Here is a 24,640-nt window from a genome sequence, read left to right on the forward strand (position 1 = left end):
CAAACGTTTAACATACTCACGCCGGCTTGTGCCCGCCCTCACAGTCGGGCATATTTGCGGAATACACCACGCCGCCATTGACCCTGGCCATTGACCGAGCAACTCAACGTTCCTACCAGCTCCCTCCGCAGGAATGTGTTTTTTTCCCGCCTGTGGATGACCACTTGTGTTGCGATCGAAACGTCGTGATATAATATTTTTTTTTTTATTTTTATACCTACGTGACTTTACCGAAAGAACCAAAGAGTATAGTAATCACAGGGTGCTTCAAAACAATTTTGCCACAATGTTTATATGGGACTATTGTTTTAAATTTAAAAAGAACGGATAGTACAACACTAACACGATAACACGTGTAATGTTAATAGCTTCACAAAGTCAAAAAGTCGTTGTCAACGCATGGCCTGGAATCTTCTCCAGGTGGTCTCCAGAGCCCAGAGGCACGTTTCCTGTGGTTGTTGTTGCAAATTCTCAGAAGTGTTTGCATTTTTCTGAAGCACCCTGTTTTTAACTATTAGCTATTAATATATTATTTATGTCAGGTAAGCTATACCGATCTTGTTGAGAAGCGACCTGGCCACAAATGACAGCTCAACGAAATGGCTAATTACGTGTAAATCTATCGCAGCCAATACTTTAATGCATGATTTGATTCTAAATGTGGAGTGAAAACCCGGGGGACCCGGCGAAAAATCCACGCGGCCACGGTGAGAAGACGCAAACTCCAAATATACAGCAGCTGTCGGCGTCGGGATCGAATCCACGAAATCCTGTCTACTCGACGAGACTGTTAACATCTCGCCACCGTGACGCCCCTAATTTAACTTCATGATAACGTGACGTTAATTCTGATATATTTCTCATTGTTGTCTGTCTCCCGCATCTCCGATTGGCACGGTTGACTACATACCATGCCAAAGTATTATTGGTTCTTTCGGTAAAATCACGTAGAAGGGAAACAATAAAATAATTTATAAAACATATTTTATTTTTTTATATTTTTTTATTATTTTTTGTTTCCCTTCTACGTGCCTTTACCGAAAGAACCAAGAATATGAATCCCTGCAGTCACGAAAGCTTTAAATCTAAATTCATGCCAAAGCATTTCAGCATAGATAGGGACATATGGCTTCTATTTTATAATGCAACGTACAAGTTTCCTCGCGTTTCCTTGCACACACAATCCTTGGGGTGATTCTCATCTCCGGTTGCCAACTCTAAGCTACTGATGGAAATTACGCATGCCAAGTGCCAATCTATACATAGTACAAGTGCTGCTAACTTCCCATGAACCCCGAGAGGGATGCTCGCGCTGGCAGGCGTGGCTGAATTCACACACCTTATAATTGGTAACATCTAGTTTACATTTCATTTAAATTAATTCGCAACTGTCAGAGCTTATTCATATCACATAATATTTTAGGCAAAAACAAAGAACGTTTACAATGCCATTTCATTTCAAGTCGGTTTTCATCACGATTTTAATCATTTAAATATGGCCCATTTTCTTAGTTTTTTTCCGTAAAGTCACGTAGGTAAAACATTAAAATTAATAAAAGTAAAATAAAATAAAAATGCACGACGTTTCGGAGGCAACACAAGCTTCCGTCTTATATATATATACTACGGAGTGGTAGCTCTGCAAATCTCTCAGTTACTGATACAGCTGTCGTGGCTGTGACGGTTCCACCTGAAGACGGAAGCATGTGTTGCCTCCGAAACGTCGTGATTTTTATTTTATTTTACTTTTATTAATTTTAATGTTTTACCTACGTGACTTTATCGAAAAAAACCTAAGAATATGAATCCTTGCAGTCACGAAAGCTTCAAATCTAGAATTATGGCCCCATTTTAAAACCCCAAATTATCCAAACTCATTGCCCGCGGCGTCTGCTTCGAGCGTTTACTCCCAGCGCTCAGCGCGGCCACAGACTCGTTGGCTGAGCCTCGCATCGCAGCTCCAGCACGTGATCGAAAACTGCCTCCCCCCCCCGCCCCCATCGAGGTCTGCCATTCCACATTCACGGACTCTTCTCTGTTCGAACGCAGCCAAGCGCCCACACTCGCAACAACAACAATAACAACAACAACAACAACAAAAACCTCCCCATCGAGAGTGGTGCGCCACGAAAAATCCTCGCGGGATCACGCGAAACAACAACAACAAAGAAAAAACGATCAAAACGTCGGGTGGAGAAAAGTGTCGGGTGAGCCACGCGCCTCTGAAACGTCGCCGCGCCAGGAGGGAGGAATCGCTCTCATCGCCCAACGCCGCCCCGCTGGCGCTGTGCAGATCCGAAGCCCGGGCAGGGAGCAGCGATCCGTTCAGGTCACCGTCGCTGATTTTAAAAAGCGAACAACAAAACAAAACCCCCTTGAATAATGTATGGATCTACTTTCTAAAGTGTAAATGAAAATACAACAACGCTTGTTTTTACTAATCGGGGTTTTCCCCTTTTTTCTGGCAACAAAACTGACACCTTTTGCAAGGAATCATGTCTACATTAACCACAATACCTGCAGTCAAATGCAAACAAAAACAACACTCTGGTAATTTATGCATTGTCTTTGAAACTGATTGGTCCACACCAGAGTCAGCATTCTTTTTTATTTAATTTCATCATCGTGTCCTGCACATGCCAACAAGATTCAGACGAGGGCTTTTTCCGAAACTGATGTGATGTGAAACATCGCAACACGATTGCGATGTTCTTTATGAAGTGCGTCTGTGGGATGGTGGTAGGGAGGGGCATGTTTTGACTCGGTGAAATTTTTTTTAGTGATCGAGAAATACAGAATAACAAAAATCAGTAAATAATAATCATAATGTCAATGTTACGCGATGACTTGTATAAAGATAGCACCTACCTCGTCCGTGATTCTGATCTATGATGATGAATCCATCACTTTGAAGAGGAGTAGAAACGCCTATTACAGGGGTCTACTTCTATTGACAGCCTCTGAAATAACAATTGTGATACTGTAGCAGGATAATTATTATTTTATTATTTTTATAATCATCTTAGTAATATTCGTATTTTACTCCTGCTATTAATAGCTATCTGTAAAAATTTCGATTTAAAGCTTTTGTGACTGGATGGATTCATATTCTTGGTTCTTTCGGTAAAGTCACGTAGAAAGGAAATAATAAATAATAAAATATAACATTATCTTATTATGTTCTATTTTTATTATTTTATTATTTCCCTTCTACGTGACTTTACCCAAAGAACCAAGAATATTTGTAAAAACCTTGATTTTGAGGATTTTCATTTTAATTTACTGTCATTATCTTTTTTTTCTATAGCATGTGTTATTTACTTGCTTTTGGACTGTGTACTGTCCCCTTGTTTTATTTAGTCGCACTAAAACCGCATAAACATTGCATGTAAAAAAAATAGCATTATATTTGGAGCTGGGTTGTAATAACAACTTGAATGGATGTAACATTTGGCTAGAAAACATCGAGATCCTCATTACAGCGATGCTAGTCAAACTTCTCCAACTGTAAATTCAAATGTTAACATTTGTAAGAATAAGTGATGAAACTTAACCCCAAATGAGAATTATTACGGAGTCTTGTTGATAAAAAAAAAGCTGACATCTCCAAGTTAAACAAGTTAATTAAAAGGAACACTCGCAAAAACGAACACCTGTTATTTTGCAGGTGAATAATTCAAGCTGACTCTGAAGGTGAATTCATGAAGTTAATTATAAAAGCAACAATCAAGCAAGCCGGAGGGTGGTGGCCATGCACGTGGCACCTAATTCAGCACTGGAGGCAGCAGCGAGTGTTTGTGGATCACACGAACATTTGCGAAACTCTCTTCCCGTGCGCGTCGCCATGAAGGCGGTACGGCAAAAACGGGGGGGACACCACACGTGTTTTCCGTCTGTGTGGGATAGAGCGTTGCTCCCTCACACGCGTGGGTTTTATCCCGGGTGCCCCGGTTTCCTCCCACGTGTAAGTACCCATTGGCGAATCACACCTTAACATGGAGAGAACCGCAGAGCTCGGGAAATTGTTGGTGCTGGCTCACTTTATTGCTGCCGCTGCTGCTGCTTTCAAGCAATCGATCAATCTTTATTTTACGTGCCAAAAACCTGTCACGACCTCGGCGGCTAACACACTGAAGTAAAATTGCCACCACGCGACAAAAATAGAGTGCAGGCGTACGGAACGAATAGCCGAAGAAAAAAAACGAGCAGTCGAATAAACGAAATCAAACGAGTAATGCGTAAAAGAAACCGTTTCTTATTTCCCTTCTTAAGATGTTAAGACACTAATGGGAAGGCGAGTCTGGGAGCAGGCCACGGCATCGAGAGGCATTCGGCGGCGTTCCAGACGCTGGGGGGGGGGGGGGGGGCTGCACACTCGACGCCTTCGCGCGTGCCCAGCGTCGTTGGGCGAACAATCCTGGGCTGGGCACAGCAGGATCGCCGTTGCCGTGGATCGACGGAGCGGGCAGAACGTGCCCGAGGGTTGGAGGGCGATGTGGGTTGCCGGGTAGACGGATTGAGGGGGTAAGCCACGAAGTGTTTTGTATGTTAGAGAGGAGGAGCTACCTTGAATTGGGAAGGGTGGGCGTGATGTGTTCAAAACGGCGAACCCGCCCGATCATCCGCGCAGCAGCTGCATTCTGCACGAACTGGAGCCTCCTAATTGTTGCGTGAGGTTTAACGCGTAGACTTTCGCGACCAATATCATCCATGAGAGTTTTTTTGGGGTTAGACCGTGTATAAATATATAAATGTGTCGTTAAAACCCGCCACCACCCGACACAGCCAACTAGTAAGGGTTGTCACGTAAACAGAACGTGGCCAATTCGTCACTAGTACGGCACACCAGTGTGTTGGAGAGCCAAGCCACAACATTTACAAACTGAGTACGACGTTTCGCCAGTAATTACAACTAGCTTCATCAGACGACAGACAGATTTGTGGAGAATTCCATCTGTTTCGTTTGTTATATAGAGGCGTAGATGTGGTGACCACGCTTCTGCGCTCTTGCACAATGTGGGGAGGGGGGGGGGATTACTTAGTCAATGAACAATATGCATGTGTATTATGCGAGCCCTCTGAACTTGTCCTTCCTGCCTATTGTGTTTATTAAAATAGCTCTACCAACGGAAATCCCTATTGAAGTACGCTTCCCTTTGTAGGCATGCATTTAAATAATATATTATTTGATGATTCGCTTCCAAACGGCACTAAGACGGTAGCTATGCGAACGATTAAGACTAATTAGATAATTAATTCGTCTTGGTCAGTAGTAGCTAGAATTGAAAACTAGCTACGACTGGCCAAAACCAATTAGAGAATCTATCGAAATTGAAATAAATCAAAATAACTTTAACCGTTGGGATAGCTACCGTCTTAGTACTGCGTGGAAGCGAATCATCAGAGAAACAAGATGCCTCGCGCATGCGAGACATCTTGTTTCTATGAGATTGAGTGAACGAGTGAAACATTACTTTTTATTTTTGAAGTGGCTTCCAGGTGCCCCGCTGTGGCGCCCTGCAGCGGTCTCAATCACGGCAGAAGCCCTTCCCATCGCCGTTCAGGACGAGGTGGGTGACCCATGACCTCATTTACATCAAGGGCAGAGGGGTAGCTAGGGGGGGGGCAGGGGGTACATATGTCACCGGGCGCCAAGGTAAAGGGGCGCCAACATGAGGCTTACAACGTTACATTATAACTTATTGCGGCGGGCGCGGCAGCCTGAAACTACTGCACAAATCTACACCTCAACCTATAAGTTTATATATCCCGCCACACACAGCCTACATGTCACGTAATTACATTTTGGTATGTGATTAAACGGGGGGGGGGGGGGGGGCGCGCCAATTTTATAGTTCGTCCCCGGGCGCAAAATATCCTAGCTACGCCACTGATCAAGGGCGTCACTGTGGATAGATTAACTACCTTGCCTTGTATACAGGAGGTTGTGGGTTTGATCCCAACCCCGACGTCTGTATATTTGGAGTTTGCGTGTTCTCCCCATGGTCGTGTGGGTTTTTATCCGGGTTTTCCCTCCACATTTAGAAACGTGCGTTTAGAGTATTTGGCTGCAATAAATGTCAGCACGATAAGCAACTTCGTTGAGCTATCATTTGTGGCCAGGGGGCTTCTGAGAAAGAGCTGCACCGCTCAGTGGGCATTACCTGATACAAGTATAACCCGTAAAAACAAAGTTTTTCACTATAAATCCTTTATATGCGTGGCGGCTAGAGTCCTCTCGTCCTCTGGCTTGAGATGGCTGCCACCTATGGGTCAGATGATTGCATGGCAGCATTAAGCAATTGGTAATTAAATATACAATTTTTGTCCTAAAAAGTGTAAAATTTTGAAAAAAGATTTTCACGAACATTAGTTGTCACGCACAACGAGTCTGTGTGGAAAATGTCAGCTCGATTGGATCACGGGAAGTGGGTTAAAAAACGACCGAAAGATTTGCACGGTCCTAAGCAAGCAAGCAAGTGAACTTAATATAAAGGATTTAAAAATACAACATAGTTGGCACGTACTGCGGTGCATTGTGGGAGCCGCTCCCACAATGCACCGCAGTTCACACAGCCCTCCGTGCACAGAGGTGGGAATTTGAAAAGCACAATGGTGGCAACTCTATTCTATATCCTCCAGGAGCCACACATTTTCGAGATGAATTTTTCTTATTCTATATATATATAACAGCAGAAGAGTTCAACAGTCACATTGCTCTGGGACATTCCATTAAATAATGGAATAAAGTAGCACCCAATTGCGTGGTTTCTTTTTAGTTTTGTACCTTCCTGGAATGTGATGCAAAAAAAACAATGCTCATGTTTTTGCATTCTGTAGGCCACTGTCCATGAAGTTTAACATTAACAGCTTTATATACAAAGGGCCGCAGAGCTTGGGCTAATTGTTGGTGCTGGTTTACCGCATGGCTGCTCCCTTGCCGCTAGTCTGTGGTTCCTCTGAATCGCTCTCTCTCTCTGTACGAGAGTGAGCCAATACTGTGCGGGTACATTACTCGTAAACTTGATCATTATTAACAATGTATTATTTACCTACACTGATATATAACATCGTGTCAAATAATAGACATTGTGGGTATGCCTATGTTTTTTTGTAAATTGCAATATATATAAATTAAATGCATGGTAAAGTGGCCACTGATGTGCAGGCTTTATGATTTTTTTTATTTCAAATTAACTTTTTATAGTGTACTTAAAAAAATAAACATTTCTTTATTTAATTTCCCACCAGCCTTCAAATGGGTTGCCTGATTTTTGTTTTTATACAGCTGCAATCGAGCTGCTAGGTCTGCCAACGATTTTTAAATCCTTTATATTAAGTTCGCTTGCTTGCGTGCTTGCTTGCTTACGACCGTGCAAATCTTTCGGTCGTTTTTAACCCACTTCCCTGATCCAATCGAGCTGACATTTTCCACACAGACTCGTTGTGACAGACAATTAATGTTCGTGAAAAAAATAATCAAAAATGTTACACTTTTTAGGCAAAAATAAAAATATTTTACATTTATTCAAATAGAACTCATTCCTGGCTTTGGCTGAACGTCACAGTATAGGAGCCCAGAGCGTAACCCCCCCACAGGCCGTGGCGGAGTAGCGCAGTTGGTAGCGCCCTCGCTTCCCATGCCAAAGGTCGCGGGATCGATCCCCGCGTCCTCCACAGGCGAATATATTTTTAAATCCTTTATATTAAGTCCGCTTGCTTGCTTAGGACCGTGCAAATCTTTCGCTCGTTTTTAACCCACTTCCCGTGATCCAATCGAGCTGACATTTTGCACACAGACTCGTTGTGCGAGACAATTAATGTTCGTGACATTTTTTTTCCAAAATTTTACACTGTTTAGGGAAAACAAATTAAATATTTAATTACCAATTGCTTAATACTGGCAGACAATCATCTGACCCATAGATTGCAGCCATCTCAAGCCAGAGGACGAGAGGACTCTAGCCGCCACGCATATGAAGGATTTAGAGTGAAAAACTTTGTTTTTACGGGTTTACTTTTTTTGTTGCTCAAATCGGCATCAAACCGTTCAGAGTCACCGCACGCTTTGCTTGATGCGCGTGAACGCAATTTGTTAACGCTGCTTCGAGGGTGTCGAGCTTGGCTTGGACTCTCTCTGGCTACGTAAGAAAGAAGGGCAACACATACACACAACACTGCACCATAGACTAACACTGCACCCGTAGGTTAAACACCGCACCATAGATTCAACACCGATTAGCACGGTTGGCTACGTACGGTGAGAAAGAAGTACAACACACACACGTACTCACGTACTCTCAATTTGCGGCCACAACTCTGTGGAGTCGTCTTGCTCGGGGCCAGGTCCGACTCGAGCAGAGTTGACCACCCCACCTCCATTCGCGGCGATTTTCCTCGTCAGTTTGTACACAAAGACAAAGATCCCAGTATAGCCTGTTGGGGCAAGTGCTGTTAGCGACCAGCACCTATGAAGGCCGGCACGGCACACGAGGGGAGGGTGGCCGACACGACGCCCGCCGCCTTTGTCTCCCCGGTGGCGATGTTTACACACCGTACCAGGCACTCATTTGAGGCCGAGTCGACCTAGGGGAGGCCCAAGACCGGTATAGATAATCGTCACCGGTGTTGGCCGTGAGCGGGAATCGAACCCGGGTGGTCAGGTTGATAGCGCAGCGCGCTACCTGCTACACCACCGCACACACACACATCCATACGTCGTGATATCCAAGCATGTGTGCAATTTCCAAGTCCAGCCGCCGTCTATTTAATGACGGCAGCGAGCCCTGATGGTAAAGCTTGAGCTCTCTCCCGAAGGTACTCGTTTTAATTAGCGCAGATCATTGCTTGAATGTTGGGCACAATGCTTTTGAACTCAATTGACCTCCACCTTGCTTTATTCATAATAATGCTGATCATCATCATTATTATTATTATTGATAATTATAATGACACTTGTTTACTCGCTGAGCCTCGAAATAATCATCAACGTCACGCATGAGTGGTGCGTTATATAATTATATAAATCAGCCGTGAATTTATCCGTGTAACGAGAGTATCCTCTCCTGTTAGATCAGCAGTTCACCGGCAGTGATTGCGGCGAGCCTGATCCTGCTGATGAGACGTTGGGTGTTGAAACCCGGTCCAGAGGTTTGCCTGTCTTGAAACAACGCTGCTGAAACCGGCAACTCCCAGAATGCCGTGCGGCTGACGCATGAAGGGATATTTCTTTATATATGTCTACGTCGAGAGATGGATACGCATATTATGTCGTCACTGAGTCTCAAGCCTCAATTCTATGAGGGTCCTGCCAAGTTTTTTTACAGAAGGGGTTGCTGCTGCTGCTGCTGCTGCCGTTGTGTGTAATTCTAATTAAGTAATTTGCAGGTAATTATTCGGCGTTGCGGTGCTTTGAGCCAATACCAGCTACGGTGCGTGTGTTTATTTTTCCACTGTGGGAGTAAACCGGAGAGCCCAGATGAAACCCATGCAGAACAGGGTGGAAGAACACACACACACAGCATGAAAGGCCTGTGTCACCCTGCCATAATAATACTATCTATACTTGTGGTTAGAATGCCACAGCAGTCGTTCGAGTCATACAAAAGTGGCTTCGTCTCTGGTACCAGAGATTGCCAGTCAAGTTTGACGTTTATTTAACTTAACCAGATGATAACTCTAAATATTAGGATAGTCGCATTCGCAAGAATCGCCTGGGTCACCGAAATGTCTCAAAACAATGTAAATTAAGTACAACACGAATTAAGCGAGTGTAAAACAAGCCGAAAACAACCAAGTAGAAACGAGTGGGAAATAACTAAATATAAATCAGTGCAAAGACAACCTCGCGTGCGCTACAGGATAGGTCACAATGAGTACACTAAACATGAATCAACAGGAACGACAAATTATTTTCCCTCTAACGAAAATTGGCTCGGACAAATTACTTTTAAGCTGTTCATCGTATAATTAAGTTACAGAGACATTAACATGATTGAGGGTGATTATTGAGCGAGTAAGTAAACAGACGAGGGCACGTAGCAGTTCCAATTGCAAGAGCGGTTATCACACGGAATCGACAGTTTAGCATCGAATTGTTATTTATATGGCAGAGTAATCAGGGACAATTACGTTACAACTTTCAGTTGTTTGGGGCCTTAAACGTATCCTGGATGAAAAGCAGGTGAGTTGCATTTTTGTCCCAGGATCTTGAGCGGATCGCACCTGGAGATGAAAGCTCCCTAATGAACGCAAGCCATGTTGTTCTGTGAGATAAACGGAAATCTGCACACATTGAGACGTGCATAGTTTTGTAATGTGGCTAACTGTCAAGCACAGAAACTTCCTCTGGCTCAGGCAAGAATAAAGTCAGGTGAGTTCTCGTCGCAACTGTGGCTAGACGTTTCAATAAAAATAAATACTCATAAGGCTAATTTGACAATCTTATTTGAAACTAAAATGAAACGTGTTAAAACTTGATTTGAAGCTTTCGTGACTGCAGGAATTACTCTTTGGTTCTTTCGGTAAAGTCGCATAGAAATAAAATTAGAAAATAGTATTCTATTATTTAATTTATTTTCTTCCTACGTGACTTTACCGAAAGAACTAAAGAGTGAAACGTATTCGTCAAACAACACCGTGGCCTTTCACGAAGCATGCGTAATTGGCAATGTTTCAGGCAACGAGCCTTATTCATGGCACGCAGAAGGAAGGGGAGTTGCAAGGAAACATTGCCGTGTAATTTACGAACTTGTTGAGCTCTTTTGTTTTTGTTAATCTGTGCTTCTGCATCACTGCCAATGGAGCAAATAATTTCGTTTACTTCAAACTCTGCCGGAACTTGGTAAGACACAAATGTGCGGTAAATTTCTGTTTGAGAATCTGGATCGCCGTGGATGGCAACAGTCATAATGCCGCATGTCCCCACGCTCAAGAAAGAGTGGGACCAGTGTCTACCTTAAGTGGTGGAAATTCCAAATTCATATGGTGGGAATGGTATATATATATTTGATTGAACTCACTACATTCTAAATTGTGAGCTGAGTGCTCTGAAACCGTGGCACTTAGCCAACATTTCTATTTAGTAAAAAAAAGGCTATTTAGGTTACCTTGATACCCACGCAGGTAAACTTAGCATTTGTCTTGTGGGCAATGGTGATGTTGTACTTTATAGTAACTGTTGGCATGGAAATCCTCTGCACTAGTGGCTGGATCAAAACTGTCCACGTCAATCAACCTGCCCCATCGCTAACTATATCGACTGCCCTGGCTGTCCAGCGGCTACAATTTAGATTGAGACATTGATTACTTTACATGAAAACTATGCCGACATAGACATTGGTCATCATCAGTGATCTTCTTTTCTCCATTGCATATGATTTTAGTCAAGCTTGTCGGCTTTTGTGTAACAATTACACACTGCACACAATAGGAAATGAGGATTGTGAAATTTCGAAGCCAATTTCGCCCTCCAGTCTGTGCGGTGGCCTTGTAAGCTCAACACAGAAACCTCGTGAGCCTTCCCAGGCTGCTTGCTGGCAATGTGCCTGATTGTTTTTGGAGTCTCATGAGCCTTTTCTGTGAGTGGCAAATTTGTTTTGTACGACTTGCCCCCAGAATTTTGCATCTGGCATCAGTTTGCGGTACTCAAGTCGGAGTAGCTAAAAATGAGATTTGGGCCGTGATTATCTCCAATAATGGCCCAGAGCCCAATCTCTCCAACTAACAACCTCTGTTGGCTTTCCACAGAGTGGTAATTCATTTGTAAAACTCTGCAGGAATGATGGCTTTTAGTCAAGCCCTGACCATGAATTTGAACTTGCAATACTGCTGTTTTTTAGAAGAATATTCTGCTGCAGTTGCATCTGCTTTTTAAGCAAATTAATGGAGAAAATGTAACAAAAATGCAATCACTTCCAAAAAAACAACCCAGACTCCATGTTGGGTCAAGTGGTCTGAAGGTTACATTGCCCAGGTCGAGATGCCTTATCGCAGTTGTCAGTTTTTTTTTATAAATAGCTGCACTCTTTGCCATATTTTATTCATAATGTGACTCTCCTCCCATGGTGGTCCCCACAACATCGGCATCCCCCCCCCCCAAACGTTGACGTCAATCCCAGCGGTATGAAGAGAGGGGATTGCTCGCTAATGATGGAACCGTGATCCCAGGTGTGAAGATAGGGGACTGGTGGAGATGAGGAGACGGGACGAGGGGAGGTGGAGGGAATGGGAGAAGGGGCCGTGGGGATAAGAGTGGGCCGTCGGGCAGGAGTGAAGGGACGAGAGAGCTGTGGACGAAGCAGAGAGAGCTGTGGATGCAGGAGGGAGCCATGCGTGATGGAGGTAGAAACACAAGGACTGGCACCATCACCTGCCTCTGTGTATCGGTGAGTAGAGTGGCCGCTACAATAATATCAAATTGAGACTGCACACACAAGTGTGGTTTGTAAAGCGCTATTGTTGTTTTTTTCTAACTGCAAATTGCTAACCCGCCCGTGCTGGAAATCTGTGAAAAAAATCTTCAGAGCTCGTCGGATCCCTCCTCCTCCAGTCTAAATCAAGATTCAGAATTTACGTGACGGTGATGGGGATCCGGGGGGGGGGGGGAGGTAATTTGATATCTCAAAAACCTGATGTGATAGACAAAAAATGATGCCAGATTTGGAATCGGCACCCCACAATTACCTTAAACCGTTGTAATACCTTATGCCAGAAAAAGTGTGACCAGTGTAATTTATTCCGACATAGACATTGGTCATCATCAGTGATCTTCTTTTCTCCATTGCATATGATTTTAGTCAAGCTTGTCGGCTTTCACCCCTCTCGTGTGTTGACATGTGGCCTTAGAACTGGCTTCTGGACACTCTCAATGAGGCCACAGCGCGGAAACGGGGAGATGGGGGGGGTGAGGTCTTGTGACTATCCCAGTAGGTCAGAGATGAGGCCGTGACCCTGACCCCACGAGATCACACGGTTAGAGTGCAGCAACATCTCGCGGTGCATGGAAACGTCTTTGAAAAAACTATTATCTTTAAACATTTTGACTTGATGGTGAAATGAAAAATACGATTTGCTTCCCTCAACTGCCACCTCGAGTTATTTCAGTATTCTGTAATGTGTGCACGAGGCTGAATTGCCTGAATCACACTGCAACTGTCTTTTATTCTTATTTTTTCTTCCTTATCCCCCACCCACCCCCCCACCCTCCCTGGCAGCCACAGGGACATACTCGCTCCTAAATCCCGAGAACATTGGCAAATTATGGCGTTCGTCTGCTCAAAACAGCAACAGCGGTATGGGGCTCACGATTCAGCGAATGTGAATTCCACATCTTTTTTTTGCTCCTACGCCTATCAAGCCAACGGGCAGAACCTCTTTGTTGACTTTCCACAAAAGGGTTACTTATTTCATTGACCCGAAAACCCCCAGAGGGAACAATGGGATGAGTCAATACCCAACTGGAATTTGAATGATCAAGTGTCCGAAAGACAACACCACCCAGCTGGATTAATGAAAACATTCAAAGGCAGTCAAACTGATTCCCACTCAATCAAGATTTGAGCCGTGCACGGCTTGCCTGTTTTTACAGCCCTAAGCCATCATCATCAGCCATGTTCTCTCCACTGCTGGATTAAGGCATCCCCAAGCCTCCGTGATGTAACAATCCGCTCCGCTCTCACTCACAAACTGAATTCATCGCTCCATCTCCCCGCCTGCACGTTCTCGCAGATGCGCTCCGTCCGTCAGCTGCCGCTGTTATCATCCGTGACCATTCCCTCGGAGCGACATGTCCTGCCTGTGGAGCCTTTATGTTCGTGTTAATACCTCGTCTGAATGGTGCCATTACAACGGCACGCGTTCGCCGATCGATGCGTTCCTCTTTCTGCCCCTCGGTGTAATCCCGAGGCATGAATCTCTCCGCGCGTCTTCGCCGCGTACCCTTTCAGTTCCTTGGTCTTGTTTCCCGCTATTTGTGACCGTGTTTGCGGAAACGACGCGTCGTAGCAGCAGATCTCAAAAGACGTCCTCCTTTAGGCGCAATCATTCGGCTGTTTCTTCAAACTCGCTTTGGGCTTTGCAATAGATTTCCACGCCGCTTTCATTCACCTCTTTATTTCGTTGCTACATAGTTTTTAGTTGTTTACCTGCAATGGGCGGCCTTAGCATTGCTTTTCTGAAAGCTGAACTCGATGATGGTATGAGTGCTCCAATCCAGTGGAGCTACTGAAGTCAACAGGGCACTCCAAAATGTGTATATTCCTTCTCTACGGTAGTGCAACAATGAAAGGGACCCTTAGCCACTGGTAACATGGGGAGGGGAGGGGAAGTGGTGTGTTGGACGAATCTATCCATGACACAGCTAATGTTCACTACCTCGTGGAGTGGTACTCATTTATTCGAGGGTGGAATTGAAACTCACAAGATGCCGATTGTGAGTTCGTGTACTTTGACCACTAACAGACAGTACATTAACAGGACGGTGGTGGCTGTGGATGTGGCCTGTCATCCAGCGCTGTGGTTGGTGGCTCACTCCACGTGGTTTGTGATCCAGCACTGTGGAGGCAGCGAGGGTTGGTGGATTGCAAACAGATGTTGCGAAACTCCCTTCACGTGGGCGTCAAGGGGGTGCAATACCCGAGCTCACCAGGAGACGGCCTAAATGTGGACTTGACCTGTTCCATCTGTATGGGATCGAGTGTTTCCCCCTTGCGCCTGTGTTTTTTTTTCCGGGGGCGCTCCAGCTTCCTCCCACATGTAAATACCCATTGATTGGCCGCTGACACGTCAATACACGGAGGACCCCAGAGCTTGGGCAATCACTGTGCGGCAGCACGTTAAACGTTCAAATTATTATTATTTCAACGTTGCCTCCTCCGACGTGAGTAGGGCAGTGAGCCCAATCAGCTTCCCGCTCCCCTACCCGGTGGGCACCAGGCATCGAGGCTTGTCATCCGCGCAACGTCGATGCCCCTTCTCCTCGTCGCTCGTGCTTTGTTAAAATAAATAAATAAAACTGTCATTATTATAATTATATTAAGTTGCCCGATGCTTGGTCTCCTGGTTCTGGTGTTTTTGAGCCACTGATAATGAACGCAACGGTGGCTCTGTGAGCTCAGGGGCACGGCACTGCGGGCTCTCACCCAGTATGACCCACAAATGCAATTATTCTTCAGCCAAGGCGCCATCAACGTTGGTTCCGCAGGTTGGCTTGGATGGCCTCCGTCAGCATGCCCTTTTGTCTAATTGCCGTATTAATTGTATAGAACGATCCTCTAGAGAGGGGGCTCCTTCGTATAAAGCAATCCCAAGGAAAATGGAAATCTCCTTCGTACCTTGATAGTCTGCGGCAAGCAGGTTGTGATCAATGTGTCTAATTGAACACATTTCCTCCGACATTTGGATACCTTCACCGCTTTAATTCGGCCGGTGCTTTGGCTTCATTGACGCAACAGTGGGTCTAGTGTTTGAGCATCCCACCCCAAATAAGGCTGCTTCACAATATCACCTGAGCAAGGGTGTCAAGGATTACCGTTGATGTGATGTACACATCATCATCATCATTGGACCTCCTTTGCCAGTACCAAAACACGAGAAGAGGTTTTCCCCTTTTTTGGCAAAAAAAACAGGTGTTGAGATGTTAAAACACCAAACTGAAACCTTTTTCAAGCAATCATGTCTGCATTAACCAGAATGAAAACATAAAACATACTCTGATAATATATGCATTGTCTTTGGAACTGATTGGTCCACACCAGAAACAGCTTTCTTTTAAGCTTAGTCTCAAAATGGTGTTAGACCAGAAGACGCCAAAAGGCGTACAGCACAAAGACAATGCACTGTCAGAGTAATGAGGGCTCGGGACAGCATCTACATCATGGGACCTCCTTTGATGTACACAGTTTCATAATTAAATGATACTAGTCATGGGTCTTTACTTAATGGCGGAATCTTCAAAAAACATCTCAATATTTAAAATTTGCAAAAGAGTCCCGGCATTGGAACGTCGGACACAATTCCTCTTCAATGAATTCCATAAGTAAACTATTTTAACTACATCATGGGACCAGGTAAGGCCCACTGAGATATAGAGCTTTTTTTCAGAAGCGACTTGGCCAAAAATAATCGCTCAACAAAGTGTCTTATCACGTGGACATTGGCAGCATCAGCCAAATATTCTAAACGAGTGATGTTGATTCTAAATGTGGAGGGAAAAAACAGAGGACCAGGAGAAAAAGCCACTTGACCACGGGGAGAGGGTCACAGCAAACTCAAAATATAATAAGAGATGATGAGACCTAATCCAAACTGAGTTGCTGGCAATTCGTAACCACCTCTCATGCCAAAGACCGACAAATCCGCACCACCAGGTTACGCTAAATATGCATGCCACACCGTGTCAATCTTTTTTTTATATTTAAGCGAGGTGCATAACATCAGAGCGGAACGTTGCTTAGCCAATTATAGGTACGCTTTTGTGGCAAACTGCACACCGTCTAATCTGTAGTAGCGCAAGGTGGAACTTGTGATCTTGCCTGTTAGAGCAAATGTGATTAGTTCATGTGATCACAAATGTTCTCCATTGATTGGCTGCACTGACCCCCTGTGCTCAGCTCGGGTGTCCGTATTGGGAAAGCAAACACATTTGGCTCTTCGGAGAATTGGATCCTGGCCACGCTATCATTTATATAATTTTTCAATCTTTTGCAGTGGCATGGGCTGGATAAAGGTCAGTGTATAAAACAACCCCGCGAAAAATTGAATTCCCATCTCGAACAAACAAGGTCAGATGTGGACTCAATATTGAGCCATCAGAGTGATGTGTAAGAGCTCTTTATTAATACGCACGGCTATGCGGCGTCTAACTCGCGGGTAATTGAATTTGGCGTTGCAAAGTCACATCATGCCTTACGTGATGACGCGCGCAACAGGTCGTCCTTAGTTTCCGCTTCATCTTTTTCTGTCGTTGGGTTTTTTTTTAAATAACAAAGCACAGAGCAAGGGCGACCGGTGTCTGGACATAACACCTCCGGTTAGCTACGTACCGTGCGATAGAAGATCAACATAGATACAACCGGCTCAAACATACACAATGTGTAGGGGAAAACCAGGAGGACCCGCAGAAAAATCCACGCGACCACGGGGAAGAGGGTCATGCCAACTCCAAATATAATAAAGTGATGATGGGACAATAAGCCGAAACGATTGTCTGGCAACTCCGAACCACTTCTCATCCCAGAGACCCACAGACCCCCACCCACAAATTACCCCATCGTATGTATGCAACACTGCGTCCAGCAAAAGCCGGTATCTTTGTTTTACCAATACAGAAAAGCACAGAACAAGGACGACTGCCTTCCGGACAACACCTACGGTTGGCTATGTACGGCGCGAAAGAAGTTCAACATAGATACATGCGTACAACTGGCACAAACATGCACAACCACAATAGTCCCGATTTGCGATCTAGGAAACAAACAGAAACGCTTGGGAAAAGGAATGGGAGAGATATGGCAGAACAGAGAAAGAGAGAGAGAGACAGGAAAGGAGAGAGGTTATGGCCAAAAAGTACAACAGAATTGGCCGGCAGTGGCTACGCACGCCTGGGTTTGGTGGATCACACAACTGTTACGAAACTCGCATCCCGTGGGCGTCGAGACGTGGACTCCACATCTCCGTTCCATTGGTATGGGACAGAGTGTTGGCCCCGTCACGCGTGTGGGCTTGCCCCTGGTGTTCTAGATTCCTCCCACATGCAAAGACGAATTATTTGGCCGATCACACCTTAATATATAGAGGAACACAGAGCTTGGGCAAATGTCTTGGCGCCAGCTCATCGTGTGGCTGTCTTCCCGCTCGTCTGTGGTTCCTCCTCGCGCCTGTGTGAGTCCTCCGCTCCCGACGAGAGCGAGCGATCGCGAATCGGCGTGTTACAAGTTGACATCATTCGCCTGATCACTAATTCGGGAGTGCGTCGACAAAAAGCGACCAAATTTACCACTGGGCCACTCGCCATCCCCAAGGTCCGACGCCTGGGGGTGTTCAAGAGTGGATGTCTCGTGCATTAGACTCGGCCGGCACTCAATTGTTGGGCAGTTCACAAGTCTTCTATTGCCTCTGTGGTCGTGAGAGTGTTAGGGCACTAAAAGCGATGCGTGTAATGGTCGATCGTGCAAAGCCGAAATCAATGTGGGGACGACGGCCAAGTGGGCGTGTGTGCGAATTGCAGGCACCACGGATATCCCAAATAAAATATTGATAAAATGTGGTAATGTCCTCGTCCAAGGTTTGTGGCTTTTGGGCTTAGCCAAAAACCTCGACTCAGAAACAACCTGAATATTTTGGTCTGAAGAGTCGGGGCAGTACGGCGTGTCCTGTTGTATGAGGATGGGGTGGGGGTGGATGGATGGTTTGGGGTGCGGGGTGCGGGGGGTGGATGGGGTGGAGGGATGGGGGGGATGGAGGAGGATGGGGTGGGAGTGGATGTTTGGGGAGGGGTCTGGGGGTGGAGGGATGGAGGGGGCGTGGTGGAGGGGTGGAGAGATGGATGGGGTGGGGGGTGGGGTGTGGGGGGTGGATGGGGTGGAGGGGGTGGAGGTTTGGGGGAGTGGAGGGGTGGAGGGAGCGTCCCTGCAAATGAGATGAAATAGATTTATGTATCCTGGCGGATCTATAGGGCGTAAAGAAATGCTCAATAAAAATTGGTTTATATTATATATATACATACTCCTCATGTGGCCAATAAAGCCATTGCCAAATTCCATTTTAATATATTTCGCTCCGAAAAATTATTAAATTGCGTGTTAAACGCGATTGTACAATGCCAGTTAAATTGAAGTGCTCCCTGGTCGCCACGCCTGTTCACGCTACCGTTGCGTTGAACGTCACGCAACAGGTTCATGTGTGTACGCCACTAACGACCACGTGTGCACACACAAAGTTGTTGGTGTGTATGTGTATGCGGTGCTGTAGCGGTGAGCTCATTGTGCCGCACACACGGCGGCTAGGGTTCGATTCCCGCTCATGGCCAACAGCTGTGACGATCAATTATCTGATTCGGTCCTGGGCCTCACCTCGGTCAACTCAAACCTCAAACGAGTACCCGGTGCGGTGTGTAATAATCATCGCCACTCGGGAGACAAAGGCGGCCAGGCGTGGTGCTGTCCAACCTCTCCTCCCCGCTGTGTACCGTGCCGGCCTTCATAAGTGCTCGCTAACAGCACTTGCCCCAAAAGTCTGCGAAGGCTGTACGGGACATCTTTGTCCTTGTACTCGTGTCTTGAAATGTACATTGCGTGTCTTGGCCAGTTTCCGTGACAACTTTATCTCGTCTAAACTACAAAGTGGTTTCCACTGTCACGACCACCTAGCGTCAGCGGAGAATCCTGGCAGGGATAAAACATAAATATAAATAAAGTGTCCCCTCGTGAGCAAAGGCACCGTCAGATTTCTTCCAGTGTCCAGCTTAATGATCGTCAATCTCCTGCCCCCGAAGAAAGACGTCTCTCCTTCGCGGCGGCAGTTACATTGCTGCTTCGCACAATCCCCGCTGTGATTTTGGAGCCCTCTGAACTGGCTAATGGCTCGATGAAATGTAAATACTGTGGGCAATTTACAACGGGGTTGAGGTGGTCACATGTACTGCATTGTGGTGGGGTGGGGGGAGGGTGATTGGGACCTTTGTGCACAGCAGGAGGTGACTTGAGGCTTGAACCCAGGTCCTCAAAGTGTGCTGCTTCATTGGCCCTGACATTGACACCAGTCCCCCCCCCACCTCCCCGAGTCACGTGTGGCCCCTTGCGACACAAAAACAAACTATACCGTACATTTAAAATAGAGGGGGGATATGCTCCCCATATATGTATTTCAGTTTGTGCGCAAACAAATTGAGTGAAAGCAACAATGCTGAAACGTAGATTGAACGTCTAAGCCAAGAGAGGTGAAGATTGCATTTGGGCGGAGGAGCAACGGGGTGGGGGAGGGGGGGATATGGTTGGAAGAAGGTTTCAGAGCCGTACGTTTAGATTTGGATGATATTTATTTCAGCAGGAAGGGTCCAGTGAGCTGTTAGGCTCTATTTTACGGTACCGATGGCTCTACACGGTAGGGATCTTTAGTTACAATCATGGTGACAATTGGTCGCGACACCACAAAAAATAAGTGTCGGTACGTGCTTTTGCATGTTACAAGAATAGGGGAGTAGTATATTTAAAAAAACATTATTAAAAGGTTATTCTACTCGAACAAAAAATAAAGAAATAAAATAATCTGTCATTTTATTAAGCAACACAGTCAGTAACCGGGAACTTTAAAGTCTTATCCACACGGACTCGGGCTAACGCCTCTCAGCCGATGAAATTCTTTACTGCAGCGATTGTCTTTGAAGGAACCTGAGTTTCAGGAGTGAATGGAGGTCACTCGCCGTTGGCAACGATTGGATTCCCAAATTTCAATGCGGCAGCAGCCACCGAGCAGGAAATGTTCGTGATGTGTTATAGGTGATAAGAGCGGCGCTTGCCCTAGGTTTGCACAAGCATGCAGGGTGGTAGCGCAGTGATTAGCACCATTACACGCAGCCAAAATACGTTGATCCATGTCGCCGTGGAAATTAAATGTTGAAGATGCTGTGTGACATCAGATACCATGGGATGGCTTTTGTTTTCGAGTGCCATAGGTGGTCAGATCAATCTTAGAAGTATCTACGACTATATTATAACAACAACCCAACCACTGTTCCCCTGTCATAGCGATCGAGCCACTCAATATCTGGCAAATGGAAGAAACGAAACACAGAGTCCATCGATACAACAATTGTTCTCATGCCAACCCTCATCGAATTTCTGGTTGTTTTCAATGCGCTCCACTTTAAAATTCAGTCTTTCAACAATAACACAGTCAATATCTCTATACCTAATTTTTCCCCCCCCATGAACAAGGACCATTTACCCAATAAATGTTAATAGTATGTTGCAGTTAAATGCCCGCTGTTTATAAGGCACTTTTTTATCAATCGGAATTAAGTTACGTTTTTTTCAACGTACCGGGGTTCGCGTTTTGCCGCAATAAAAAAACAAACTCGGCACCAAAGGGGGGGGGGGGGGGAGCGAGCACTTCTGGCCAATGCCTCGCCGGGTAATCCTCCAGGCAGGTGTGACGAAGCAAGCGTTGAACGACACGTGACCTTGAACCCAGTCGGAAGGGGAGGCACTCATCACCGTTTACCGGAGATGTTCTCGAGATGGCGCTGAATTACGGTGGGTTTTTTTTGTTGAAGATTTGCTGGTCTATCCAGGATGTTTCTGTTGCACGTCGTAGCTTTAAGATGTTCTCTGTTCATATTTTTGTTTGTTGCGGTTGCACCCGACTCAAGAGCCGCATGGCTCACAGGGCTACTCCTAATAAATGAAACTTGAAACTTGAGCAGTGCGTACTTACAAGCCGTGAACGATGAACGTTGTACCTATTGGGTCAGCTTCACCCTTTCCCATTTCGATGTACGTCATCAGAAACCGACTCGGAAGGAAATGGCCCTGCCGGAGGTCGCGTGTGGCACAGAGTTTGGCGCCAGCGAGCGTAAAGTGCGATCGTGTCGCTACAGTTCTCCGCGGTGAGTACAACGCATTTCAAAACAGTGGCACGCCTTGCATGCAGGGATTGCGCTTTACGCAGTTCTGGGATTCGGTGATGAATGGTGGGGGGGGGGTGACGCCCATCACCCCCGTGACGTGCAGAACAGCAGGAATGCGACTATGGCATTGTTGTGTTTCCAACCTCTGGGAATCCAGTGCGCAATGCGCGGTGTGCGCGAAACTCGGGGTGCTCTTTCGAGATAGGCCTCACCGGCAGCGCTTGACACGAAGGTCACACGCGACGTGTGGGACATTTCCTCTTCTTCTCGTGGCCGGGATCCCTTTCATTAATCTATAAATACGTTTAGGGCTACACTCACTTCAGGCGTACAGACCGGTTCGCTTGCCAAAGTGCTTCTTTACGGAACAAATCTGCGGACTTGGTCAACCTACAAGCAACGTCACACCGTCACGAGGGCTTCATATTTCATCTTCTTGGTTCTTTCAGTAAAGTCACGTAGAATGGAAATAATGAAATAATAAAAATAAAACATAATCAAATAATTCTCACGACGGTTTGGCCACAACGCAAGCAGCCGTCCTCAGGTGAAGAACAGGTCTGTCGAGAAGACAGAGTCTGAATGACACACCCCAGGCTTGGAGCGTCTCTTTAAGCTGGGTCGGAGGGGGGGGAGAGCGCCTTGACAAAATAATTTGCATATCAAGATGAATTTAGCATATTTATGGAAAATGCAGATATGCGATTAGTACTACTTGTGAAATGCGTAGGAGGTGGGCGGGGGGTTTTCAAAGTCATATTATGCCCGTGCATTATGCAGGATTAGCAGCATCAAAGGGAGGGGATAGGGGTAGCATTAATAAAGGGAAGGAATGTTAATAGTATGTATGGATGGCTTCATAGTTGCCCAGTCGTAGCTGGGCCATCTTTATGACGCTGCGCACGAGGACGTGACGTTTGTCTGAACACCTCTGGTGCACGAAACGTACTCCGAGCAATTATCGCGGCACCGCTCGACATAAGAAATAGAATTCTACACCAGCTGCAAGCCAGCCAACTGGAATGACTAATTTCGCAATCTTCTCCTTCGTCTTGTGTTTTTTTCAGTCTCAAGCTGCGGGAACACAGAGGCACTTTAAAACTCGAAACTCAACATGCGGGACAGCGTGTCTCAGGCCGCGGAGTACGTGAATGATTGTGTAGGCACACGCGCGCGCGCGCGCACACAAGGGGAAACGCACATCGCTGTAATGAAAAGTGCCCGTTGAAAGTCAGAGTCTGCCGAAAGACACGATTATAGATTGCAGCAAGGACATGCATTATGTTTGTTGATTAACTGTGGATAACCCAACGAATAATAGAGTTCCATTGTAATGTATATGACTACATTAACACCACCCCACCCCCGCCTCTGGGTTTCTCACCTGACTGGCTCACAAGTGACGACATTTATCGCCTCTATTTAAGACCGAAACAGGAGGAATTGTGGCAGTCGCCTGATGATGCCGGTTGTTGTAATCACCGGCGAAACGTCATAGTACTCGGATGGTAAATGTAGTGGGTTTACTCTCCAACACGCCGGTTAGTGCTGAAGCAGTAACAAATTGCACGTTTTGTTTACGTGGCAAACCCTACTAATTGGCTGTGTCGGGTGGTGGCGGATTTAACAACACATTTATATTTACGCGATCTAACCCAAAGAAACCTCTATTGTGATTAAAAATCTTAGCTTAGCTGCATCACTGCGTGCATAATCCCCACACACGAACAGGGATAACATTCAAAGCCTGCATCAAGTGTACGCACGTGTGAATGTTGAACCTCTTTCGCGCCGTACTTCGGCAGTTGTGCTAATCGGAGGTGCGGGACACTTAGTAGCTGCTTACTTGTGGTACTGCCTTCAATAAAGGTGCCCCCCGGTCTGCTGCAAGCAAGGGTACCACCTAGCCATGGTCCATTGTCCGGGGCCGTGAGACGACTCTGCACTGCAGAGGGCAAGGGTCGGCATGATCCGTCCTCCCGCAACGGCGAGCACCGACTGTCGACCGAACCAACAATTTGCAAGTTGACACCTGCGGCTCCGTCAAAGGGTAGTGGAGAATGAGCGCCTCTCTCCTAGCCCCGTTACAGAGGCAGGCCGCAAGCAAGCGGCGCCACGGTGGCTAGGAGATGTTAACCTCCTCACCTTGTATGCAGGAGGGCGTGGGTTTGATCCCGACCCTGACGCCTGCTTAATATTTGGAGTGTGCGTGTTCTCCCCGTGGTCACGTGGGTTTTATTCTGGGTCCTCCGGTTTTTCCCTCCACATTTAGAATGAACGTGCATTCAGAGTATTTGGCTACTGCTATATATTTCCAAGTGATAAGCCACCTTGTTAAGCTATCATTTGTGGCCAGGTCGCTTCTGAAAAAGAGTTACATAGCTCAGTGGGTCTTACCTGGTAAAAAAATAAAATAGTATATATGCCCCGAACACTTCGTTCTGACACCGAGACGTTTTGTGGCACTGCATGTTCCGTTTTTCACATTGGTGCTCTCTGACCCCAGGGCACAGATGCCCCGCCCACTTCGTTGCACCGCCGGAGTGCTTGTGCCACGCCCATTTTTTAACCTTTATAAACGGTTGCCTTTGGTGACCTTTCCCCTCTTTCCTCCTGAAGACGGTCGCTTGTGTTGTGATCGAAACGTCGTGGTTTTTATATTTTTTACCAAAAGAACCAAGAATAAGTCTACATTATAGACTGCCAGTACGCTCACTCAGGTTAAGAACCAGGCTACAGTCTACATTATAGACTGCCAGTATTCTCACTCAATTTAATAACCATTGCTACAGTCTACATTATAGACTGCCAATACGCTCACCAAGCTTTAAAAACCAGACTACAGTCTACATTGTAGACTGTCAGTTCACTTACCGAGGTTAAGAACCAGGCTACAGTCTACATTAGTGTTTTTGTTTTTATTACTTTTTTTAATTCACTTTTATTTTTTATTATTATTTTTATATCTACGTGACTTTACCGAAAGAAACAAAGAATAAAAATAGTAATCGTTTA

The 24,640-nt window shown here is 45.8% G+C and overlaps 1 long non-coding RNA gene across 1 annotated transcript; it reads left to right on the top strand.

Annotated features, from left to right (window-relative positions):
- Window positions 1–4,447: 4,447 nt before the first annotated feature.
- Window positions 4,448–24,640, top strand: LOC133355638 (uncharacterized). Its single transcript, XR_009756715.1, has 4 exons — window positions 4,448–4,524; window positions 5,490–5,570; window positions 21,504–21,604; window positions 22,693–24,640. It is a non-coding gene; the product is annotated as an uncharacterized LOC133355638 (long non-coding RNA).

The sequence above is a fragment of the Lethenteron reissneri genome, chromosome 51 (assembly GCF_015708825.2).
Source record: "Lethenteron reissneri isolate LAM-NWPU_2019-01 chromosome 51, ASM1570882v1, whole genome shotgun sequence".
Lineage (NCBI taxonomy): Eukaryota > Metazoa > Chordata > Hyperoartia > Petromyzontiformes > Petromyzontidae > Lethenteron > Lethenteron reissneri.